Genomic DNA, 11,804 nt, shown 5'->3' with positions numbered 1-11,804 from the left:
AGAAAAAGCACACATGCTGCTGAAATAAAAACAAGTTCGCGTAGAAGCAACCTCAATTTTTTTCTACTTCAGCGGACAGCAATAGGTATGCAGGAAAATTAAAATGATGACTACGATGAGAAAAATCTGAGTATATTTTCTCAAACAGAAGGATTTCTATCCACTGTGCTCCTCAAACAGCGCTCCTGGGACATTACATTTTTCCTTTTAACATTAATGACGTCTAAGAAGATATGATAAAATTTTCAAAACAGTTCTATTTGAATAGGATGAAGTTTTTTATTTGGGAAAAAAAATTTGGAGAAATGTAAATGGTTGTATTCTCAATGTTTCGGAAAAAGCCCATTAGCACCTATGAATATCAAAATAATAGAGAATAGTGAATAAAAATACACCAAATCATTATTCTTTTTGAGAGAAAACACATTTCGGTCAGGTAATTTTCAGATAAGATCGAAGACATCCATTTTTTTCAAAACTGGCCACAGTTGTTAAATTGTAATATATTACACGCTTTTATTTATTTCTTGAATTATAATGCTACACATCTTTTTCATTCTCATATTCGAATTTAAATGCAAATATTTCTTAAAGACTCAGCGTTTCATCAGGACAACGAATAAATGGACAGATAAACTGGAAGTCAACTTTTGCAACTTGAGAGGAATAGCTTGATAGCTCAGGACAATCTAAGTGAACTATGATATATCACCTGCAGAATTGACCAGCAGTTGGGCAATTAAGTGTTTCTAATATAAGAAAAAAATTAGGGGTGTTATGTTGCGGTATCGGATGAGAGCTATTTCTGGCGTTTCTCACAGTTTGAACGTTGTGAGATCGTAGATGTTGTTGTTGAGAAATTTTTGTGTTAGCAGTGTTCGTCCTTCTGTGCCTACACTGAGGAAGAGTAAAGATAATCATTTTCGATCACAGAGCGTCCACGACAGTTTCCTGCATTGCATGCCCCGTCCCTATTTCGCTTCAGCGGCAAAGTTGACTCGTGTACGTTTTGGCTCAAGAAATTTGTCTATTGTTGTGATGATTTTGCTCTCCAATTTTGCAAATGTAACTTGTAGTCGCCATTGCTCCCATCGGCTGATTGGTTCTGCAGTTGCTCGCTCCCAAAGTGGCTGGATGGACAAAGGAGGTTTTCGGGTTTCATGATTTGCAGGCTGTACCATGTCGTACAGATATTCAATCTGTACTGATTTGTAAATTTGCTGGGCGACTTCTGATTTTTTTGCGCTTGAAATTGAGTGTTGCCAGATATATTTTTGTACACTAAAGATATATTTCAAAATTTTTCAAGTTTGGGCAATTTTTTTAGTTTTTGCGCCTCGAATGCAATTATCAGTAAAGTCTTAACGATTCACTTAGCAAAAAACTTTAAATTAAGTGTAACTCGAATTACGCTGATTTGCAGAACAAAAATTAGTTAGAAAGAGATTCAACTGAACATTGAAATAATATGATAGAGATGAAAATTGGAATAAAGGTGGAACAAAGTGTGATCATCAACTTGCTCATAGTTTGAAAATATGAACAAAAAACAAAAATTAGAAACGTGCGGCAAAGATCTTGAAGTTGTCTGCGTGTACAGACAATGATTCATGTCAACAAATTGGGAAAACTGCAATTCCTTAATTATCCTTATATCGAGATTTATAAATTGAGATTAAATCTTTAAAGGGCAAATTGAACTAAATTAAGATTAAGATGACATTTAATGGATAGCGGCACAAATGAAAGGTTTAAATATCTTGAAATGCGCTAATGTATCACGTTTCCCTCATTGCGAAAAAACAAAGGTACAGTTTTGTTGTATCAGAAAATTATAGATAATGTACTGGTTAATATAATTAAAAAAAATTTGTGTTTTGATTAGTTTGTCATTACAAGCTCTTAAATCTGAATCAGAGTCCTTAGCACATTCAGCTTCTCTCACTGTCATAGTCGTTTCTTCATAAATGGAATAAACATAGTATTGTGTAGGGTAAGGCACATCTGATGAACATGCTTCCAATTTTAAGTTTGTTTCGGGATCCTCAGGATATTTCTCAGCGGTTTTATTTTTCGTTGAGAAAATACTTCTACTCGCCATTTTTTTAATGTTTAATTAGTTGACCTCTTTTCTGACGGGATGAGGCTATTTTGCTGTGACAGTCAGAGAACAATTTTGGGTCGAAATCAACGGTTCATCGGACTCACTTATCGAAGGTAATGTACGTTGTTTATTGTTTGTTGGTTGTTGGTTGTTGTCGTCTGCTTTTTTTGGCCATTAAGGCGGTGGTCTTGTGATTGGCTCTGCGGTTGTAGATGTATTTTATTGGTCCTCAGTTTGCAACGCGGTTAGACATAACATTTTGGCATTGCTGCCATTCGAACTCGCAGCGCGGAGAGACACTCGATTTGATAGAGGAAAAGTAACTTGATTCATGTGTAATTCGGCAATGTTTTGATTTTTTGCCGCCCTCTATTTGACTTCTTGCTTCTCTAGCGTGTTTTTGTATCAGCTCCTCTGTCATTTTTTCTGCCGGTGCATTTGGCCTGCTGTTCAAATACTCTTTGACACCGGTTTGTTGTCCGGGTTTTGTCCTGAATTAAATCAGGTACGAATTACGTATTCTTAATTCTCGTTTTCCCGGCTTTTTGAGGTGTGGCTATCTGTTTTGATCACTCGCGAACTTGGAGCCAAAACATCGTACATCCCATCCAGACTATTTTTTTGATCTCTTGGCATTAGGAGTTTTCTTTGCGAGTTTGAGAGATCGGTATGTCTTAGTCCGGGCTACTGGTAGTCCGATCTCAGGATATCCTAAGACGTGATTCTTGTCATTATTTCGTCTTTTTGCGGCATCTTGTGACACCTTTAAGGCATTTTTACGACAGTGGCGTCTCTGCTCGAACTCAGTATCTCTTCGGGATTCATCCACCGAGCTGTCATCGGGAAAAATTTCTTCGCACCCAACTGTTTCTTGTTCTAAATATTTATTTGAAATTGGATCATATGTCAAATTATATGGACTTGATCCTGTAGTTATATAACTAGGAGTATTTCCTTCGCGTTAAAATTGGGCCTCAAATGGCGAAAGATTGATTGTCTTTTGAAAACAAATTCGTTGTTTGTAGATTGTTGAACTTATTGAGGCCTTTAAATTTAAATGGTGTTGCGTCGTGGTTTTAATACTTAACGGATTTTATTTGTTTGAATTTGCTTCTCTACTGAGCCAATTGCTCTGTGATTTTGTATTGGAGCTTCAATGAGCTTTATGTTATTTTGATTACAAAACGACTGAATTTGTCGACCGATTTAGTTGACTGAATTTGTTGACAGTTAGCTTGATCAAATCTTATTGTGCGTGGTATTACATTTAATGATAAATAATTTTGCAGAAACTTTCAAAAGTTCTGTGCGTTTGCTTACATCGATTACTTCGGCAGTTTAAGATTTTGAAGACCGGTCTATATATGCAAGGAAGTGTACCTCTTGGCCTTTCTCGATGTATATAGGGCCACCCAGATCTATCTAATTTTCTTCATTAGAACCTTTACATAATTTAGTGGTGTCCATTTGCTAGTAAGGATTTTTGACTTTAACTTTTGCCAATTTCGACGCATGTGGTGCACTTTGCCGTTTTGAACAGCAAAATGGCCCCTATGCGTGAAAAGCCATATCACTCATGCCCTAGCGTTCTGGATTCGTGGCGTGTATGGCTTCTATGTAAGCGTTTTTTTAGTTTGGTTTGGTGATCTTGTCATCTACATAGACACAACCATTCTCCACATGAAGATCTTTCCAGTGACTGTAAAAACAGGGTAAAGTATGCTGACATCTGTCTTCATTATTGGTGCTTATATATTAATAAAAGTTTTTCTACTTGGCGTTTTTTGAAGTCCAACTGGCTTTTAGGGTACAAGAAAAATTCTTTGACATTGCGAAAGGATTCTGTATATAGATCATCTATTGATATAGGCTTGTAGAGAGTGTTGTAGTTGTTTGTGGGGCGTTTGAAGGTCCAAACTCATCAGAAAATCTAACCTTCGATGGCGTTGCTTGATGGCTATTCTCGCGCTATTTGTCGTCAAAAATTGATATCATGATAATTGATTGAAATGTATTTTCAGTTTTTTGAAAATTAGAAGTATATGGAGACAACTGTTTAAGAAAGTGATTAGAGGCAAAAAGCGAGTTTGGAATGTTTGTTGTGTGGGTGAGAGCTGTAGAACTGGAGGTACTGGAATTTAATTCGCTAATTTTGTGGTCATCATTGCTGTTTTTGGAATATTCGTGCTTTCGCGCCGCAAATTTGATACATATTTTAAACTATTTATCACTATTTATACTATTTTATACTATTTATTACTAGCTGGTATTAAAACTATTTGTGTTTATTTTAAATGCCTCTTCTAATTTTGAGATATATGTATAATTTTGTGTACTGACAAGGAAGCATTTTGCGCTACGTTTAATTGCATCTAATTTTGCAACAATGAATTGCTCATCATACGTTGATATTTTAGCGGCTTCTTGTTGCGGGTCTGGCGAAATATAGTTCACCAAATCCGTTTTGAGCGAGGAAGATGCTCAAATGTAAAATCAAAAGGAAGTAGTCGCTCAACTTGTCTTGTGAGACTGCTATTATATAATTTTTGGCTCTGTTTTCATGCATAATTGAATTTAAAGCTCTATGATCAGTAAGAACGTTATAATTTTTCCATTGACCAAACAACACTTAGGAGCGCGAGTTCGTTAATACTTTGTCTGTCTTCAACAATTGCCATCCATCACGGTACGTTGTTTTAGAGCAGATCTGAGACAATTTCTTGAAACAGCAAATTTTATATATGTCTCTAGAGTTGGGTTAAATTGCTCATTCCCGGTAGAGTCTGCTATTTTTGGTTGATTTTAATTTGATTGAAATGATTTTCATGTTTATAAAAGCAGACTAATTTGTATTTGTCTTTAATAATGTTCGTAAGAAGTGGCAAAATTGTGACGTATTTGGTGTAAATTTACCTAGATGATAACAGAGTCCATTACAATCTTATATTAAAAAAAGTTATCGGTGCTTTAAGTAGTTGAAATGCAGCTGATTTATTTCACAGGGTGTTGTTTTTGACTGGGTGATTCGGTGGCCAAGCAATCCAATTTGTGTTTTTGCGAAATGAAATTTTGCTAAACTGATTCTTAAGTTCTCGTTATCAAAATTTTTGAGACATTTTTTTACAAGTTGAAATTATCTCCGGTTTTTCCTCTGTTGACTATTAAGATATCGTTAGGAAAGCAGAAAGTATTCCTGAGTCATGTCAAAGTGAAGTCAATAGCATTTTGAATTTCCGCTGGCATGTTTGTTGAGCCATAGAATCCTGTTTTGAACCGGTATGTGCCAGTCATATCGCGCTTACTAAATTAAAATTACAGTTCCTTCCGTATCAGCTTGTAAGTTTTGTTGACCGTAAGCGTATTGTATATCAAGCTTTGTGAATTGTCCCATCTCTTGCGGAGCGTTTTATAGCGTTTTTGAAGTCTTTTGGATTAAAGAGTTATTTTTATGCATTCGGTACTTGTTTTTTTGTTGATTTATTTGAAATCTTCAAGTCCAGAGCTATTTTCATTGATTGATCATATTTGACTGTTATGATGATAGGTGAATTAGGATATTAGTCTGAACAGTTCGGCTGACAGTTTTTCGATGTGACCTTTCTTTTATAATTTGTCAAGTTCAATTTTGAAATTTGGCTTTTGAATAATTGGTACTCTTCGTCCATTTTGTTTTGTGACTTGATAGTTTCAATGGAGTTTTAAATTTACTGTATGATGTTTTGATTTACCGTTATTCTTTTAATTCTGGAAATCTTTTAATCGTTTTTTTCTTGGACTTTTCTTTGCAAGTTTGAGAGATAAGTATGCCTCAGTCCGGGATACTGGTAGTCCAATCTCAGGATGTTGTAAGGCTTTTAATTCTTGCCATTGTTTTGTCTTTTTCCGGCATTATGGTTGATTTTTACGGCATTTTTATGGCTGTGGCATCTCTGCTCGAACTTAAATCACTTCGGGATTCATCCTCCCAGCGGTCTTGGGGAAAAAATTCTCCACTTCGAACTGTTTCTAGCCCTAAATTTTTGTTTATTAATTGATCATATGTCATTTGTATGAACTTGACGTTTTCTATTCATTTTTGAATTAACACTATGATGTTTTGATTTACCGATTCTGTTTTTAGTTCACGCAAATATTTCGCTATTGACTTTTTAATGGTATATTGATGATCAGTAATAATAACCTCAAAGTTAATACAAGGTTTTTGCATGATTGTTGTGCATAATTGTCGAATAAATTGCAAACTAGAATAGGATTAAAATGATCTGCTAATGCGGTAATTTTTGCATGTAGAATTTGCAAATCGTTAAAACTAATTGGTTTTTTCAATGTTTCCAGAGTTTCCTCTGTCAGTTGAAAATGACTTTACTTTTAGTGGTTTTTTCTCCGACCATTTTGCTTGTTCACAGTTGTACATAATGTTTTTTGCACGTGAAAGATTAATTATGATACATCCACTCCCTGAGTCAAGAAGTAAATTACATTCTGTGTTGCCATATTTTATGTTTAAGTTTTCCGGTGTGATTTCATTTGACTTATTTTGTTCTAACATTGCAAATAAGTCATATTGGGAATCGTATTGTTCAATGTAATTAGTGAAATTTCATAAATTGTTATTCACTCGATGACTTTGTTATGTATTCCTGTTTGTGTTTTTTACGACATACCTCAGCGAAATGATTGAGGATACCACAGTGATTACACTTATTACCCGTAGCAATGCAGACCTGACGGTGACTTGGTGTCCACTTCTGTCTGTAGTTACTGCAGAGGCCATTGGAATCGCCATTGATGGAATTTCTGCCTCTTTGCTGGGGTCGTGCATTGGCCCCGCGAAGTCGATTGAGTTGTTCATTTATGTTTACGTCACTTGTATTGAGAGAGGAAATTTGTTGTTGATTTTGATGTCCCACTTCCATGTTTACCGCTATGCTGATAGCTCTCTCAACTTCGATTGTATCACATAGTAGTTCTCGTTGAATATCATCCTCCAACATATTTGTTAAGAGGATGTCTTGTATTATGTCCTGGTCAGTTTTTGAAATAGAAAATTTTCAGCTAGTTGTTTCAAAGTGCTGTAGAATTGTTCTACTTTGTCACTTCTTTCTGTTTTTTAGAAGGAAATTCAAAATTGTCAAACGTTATATTGTGGGGTTGGATGAGAGCTATTTCTAGCGTTTCGCACAATTTGAGCCTTGTGAGATCGTAGATATTGTCTAGCAAGAATTTTCAAGTTAGCAGCCCTCATCCTTCTTTGCCTATACTGAGGTAGAGAAGAGATACACATTTCTGGTCACAGAGCGTCCACGGACCGGACATTCCCCGCAAAAAAGCCTTCTTCTTCAGTTTTTGGATTTTTGAGTTCCCAGTGTAGTTTGAGCTTACTATTGCGTATTTGCCTCTATCAATCCGCGTATTCTACTGTGTTTACTGTGTTGTCGACGGATGCCCCGTATTTCGGTTTAGCGGCAAGTTTGACTCGTGTAGGTTTTGGCTCAAGAAGTGTGTCTAATATTGTGATGTTTTCGCTGGTTAAATTTCCAAGTTTGACTTGTATGCGCTATTGCTCCGATCAAATGGGTGGTTCAGTAATTGCTCGCTTCCAAAATGGCTCGATAGACGAGGGAGTTTTTCGGGATTCCTGAGTTGCTGGCTGCATCATGTCGTACAGAAATTCTATTTGTACTGAATTGTGATTTTGCTTTGCGAAATTTTATTTTTTTTGTGCTGGAAATTGAGTGATGTCCAGTACATTTTTGTATACTGAAATTTTGTCAAGTTGGGGCAAGTTTTATGCGGTATTTGCGCTGCGAACACAATTATCAGTTTAGTCTGAACGTTTCACTTAGCGAAAGACTGTAAATTAAAGGTAGCTTGTTTTAAGCTGAATTCCAGAACGAAATTTAGTTAGAAAGAGATTCAACTGAACACTGAATTAAATTAACAGAGAACAAAAATTGAATTAAAGGCAGAATGTGATCATCAATTTTGTTCATACTTCAAATTTATGAACAAAGAACTAAATGCAAAAATTGCGGCAAAGATCAGGAAGTTGTGTGCGTGTACAGAGACAATGATTCATGTAAACAAATTGGGAAAGCTGAAAAGTTACCAAATGATCATGGAGAAATTGACCAACTTAAGATTAAGATGAAGTTTGATGAACAGCGCCACAAAGAAAAAAATTAAATAACAAAGGTGAATTAAACAAAGGTACAGTTTGTTTGTATCAGAAAATATTATAAAACGTACTGGTTAATATAATTAAATAAAATTTGTGTTTTGATAAGTTTGCCAATACAAGCTCATTAATCTGAGTCCGAATCCGTAGCACATTTGGCTTCTGTCACTGTCATAGTCGTTTCTTCATAAATAGAAGAAATATAGCATTGTGTAGGGTAAGGCGCATCTGATGAACATGTTCCAAAGTATGAATTTTGCACGGCGGTTTTCTTTATCGTTGAGATGATGGTTATGCTCGCCATATGAGTTATTTTTAAAATCAGTATTAGCAATATTAAAAGCAGGCGGTGGCACGTCGTGCTATCCATCTCAACTCTTCTATGCTCTCCTGCATTTAGGCTTCTGTGTAGCAAGTTGAAGATTGAGGGAATCTTCTTTGCTTACATCGGCAACCCCTTATCAAGATTATATATCTCTATTGATTCCCATTTGGCAAGATTGCTTCTGGGATGGTTTGCTTCGCGAGTTTTTGGAACGGTTCTCTTCTAAGTTTGTCTCATATCAGCCATGTGCCTCCTATTTTTCATCTTCGACTAGGTGGCTCACTGTACTAAATGCATGTTCTAAATATTTGATAGTAGTGTTTTTACAAGAAATCAAGTTTATCAGGATTTTTGCAAGGTCGTTTGGTTTAGGTATAAATTGAGAATCAAATGGTGACATATTCCTGGAATTTCAATAGCATATTCGAAGATGATAGATTTTAAGATATCGTTAAAATAATTTCATTTTTGCATTTTTCATGCAGGTCATGTGTCGTTTAATTGTTTCTATTAAACTTTCAATCAAAACTTTTTGTTCTTTAGTCGGCTCTTGCCGCTTTAATTAACTTATTATTACAATGCATGCGAATTGTTTAGATTTGCTGGTAGATTTCAGAACGCCCTAATCGAACATAATTGCTCGTGAAAATTCATGTAAAAGAATATATTAATTAAACAAAACATGAATGTTTAATCCGTAAGCATGTTCAAAAACCTGGGCAAGAAAACTGGGAATAGCAAGGTGATTAATACAAACTTGAGAGTAAATTTCTTGATCTTTTCTGTTCAGATTGAGCCTTCCGAAACATAATTTATCTCTTCAGGTACTTCGAAATGTTTCAATAGTTGCAGTTTAATTGTGAGAACTAGAGGTAAGAAAGTTGAACCTTATTTTGGAAAGGGGCTTCACCTTGCAGTCTTTGCTATGATACTGCGGTGAATGTATGGCTACCGCGCATAATTTGCCCTATTGTTCAACTCCAAAATGCTCGGATGAGTGTTATGGATGACCATCACAGAGGCGTCGTAAATGGAGTTCGGAATTGTTATCCGATCATCAGTACATAAACAGCCAGGCTTTACCTGTAAGTTCTGCCAATAGCTTCGCATTTGGGGCAATATTGGCTCACAACGTTCCCTGTTGTGATGAACAACACAGCCATCTTTAAGGACTACATCTTTTCTATTGAGACTTGCCAGAGGCGACTTTAAGACGATTTTAGAGTTTTTAGAAAATTTTCCGTCTCCCGTGAGTTTTCCACCTCATCTGACAATTTCCAAGGAAAGTGCTTTCTTACCTTAAAAAACAAAGCTTTGTGTGATTTTTTTCAAAGTAGAAACTTAGAAAATACCATCCAGGGATTGATTATTTTTTTCAACTGAATTTTATTAGAGCATCTGATTAAAATGAATATTTGAAAGTTTGAAATGTGAATCATTTTCTACTGTTTAGTTTTCAATTTTTTTCTCATATGAAAATGTTTATGATCTTTTTTTCCGCAGAGAACAAAAGAAGCTGAGATAAAAACAACAAAAACAAAGTTTGTAGAAGTTATACTAGAATAGCTCGGGAGGATTTCGCCATGTTAAAAAACTCATGCATGACATCAGTCATTCGAAATTTTCAAAATTTGCTATGTACAGTCTGTTAGTTTTTTGTATGTACAGTCTGATGTGAAACATTCTGTGCAGTGTTAACCAATAATGTAAATGATGCTGCGAAGAAAAAGGACAGACTGGGATGTTGTCTAATCGAGTCTGCGCAGACTGGCAAAAGTAATTATACTGCTATTTGTCTAGTACAGTAATGGTTACAATTGAAAGTCAATGGTACAGCGCTGAAGCCCACTACGACTAAGGTACGGGTGGACCGTTTATGGTTGTCGTATGGTTTTAAAAAGGAGAATACGCACTTTTCTCAAAAGACATCAAAGTGCTCGTCATGATTCTCTCAGCAGATTTGATTGTGTTACCTAACAACTATCAACCTATGAGAAGGGCAATCAGGCATACTATAAATTCAATCGTGGAAAGTTTTCGCAAATGTTTGCCCCCAACAAATTTAATTCTAATAGAATTGCGCAGTCAATATCAACATTTGGTTTCCCCAGCTAAAAAGGCTATGGCGAGCTGGAAATTGTTATCTGTTATGAGAGCCTATAAAAAACAGGAAAAGAAAGCAGGTTACTGAAAATGTAATTTTTTTACCTTCTAAGAGCAGCATTCAAAAACAGTAGTTTAATTTTTCAAAGCGGTTTAAAATGTTATGATACAGTAACTGAATGAATATACCACTCTAAAAAAGCCAGTTCCTGCAAATTCCTGCAAATTCCTGCAAATTAGTTGAAATTTCTTTTGAAGTTGGGAAACCCCTCATGTAGACCTCAGATCTATAATTTATTAGATTTTTGTAAGTTCTAATTCGTTGAACAAGTCTCATTAAGTTCTATACATATTGGTTGTTTTTATGTAAATAAATTCCACAATGTCAAAAGCATACACAAACAACTGCGTGTAATTTTAATAACTAGAATGGATAATTTAATCAGAGCTAAAGGATTTATTGTGCGCATTAAAATTTTTGATTTTGAATTTTCCATTTTTTGAATTTTGAATTTTTTTTTTGAATTTTCCAATCTTGTAAACAATTTTATGGATAAGTCCTTGCGAAAAAAAAACAATTTTCAAAAAAAATTGTTCAAATCTTCGTTACCATAAACTTGTTACCATAAACATATCATTAAACTAAAAACGAAATATCAATCAATATCATAATCCAATCTTTTGTCTCGGTAGAAACAAATTGCACAGCGAAACAAAAATCCCATTATTGTCTTGTGGTTGATTTCACAAAAATCCTGGAAAATTTAGCCAATCTTCAATTGATTACATTCACAAAAAAAACAATTGTTATTTTACTTCAAATAATAAAGATTCAATAAATATGTTAACCACTTGCTGCTGTTTTTCTTCAACAGATTTCTTTCTTAACTGAAAGAACTGTGAAAACAAATTCAATTTGATTGACATATAAAAACTTTACAATTTGAAAATTGCGATGACTTACTTCAGGTCGCAATTTACTTGGCTGTAATTATTGCCAATGTCTACTGTCTTTGGGTTGTATATAACAACAAAGATCTTCAGAAAACTGGACTATTTTCTGACTTCGTTGCAAAGTGCGACTGATCTGATCT

This window comes from Convolutriloba macropyga, chromosome 14, assembly GCF_964194025.1.
Source record: "Convolutriloba macropyga chromosome 14, txConMacr16.3, whole genome shotgun sequence".
Lineage (NCBI taxonomy): Eukaryota > Metazoa > Xenacoelomorpha > Acoela > Convolutidae > Convolutriloba > Convolutriloba macropyga.
This window is presented reverse-complemented; position numbering follows the sequence as displayed.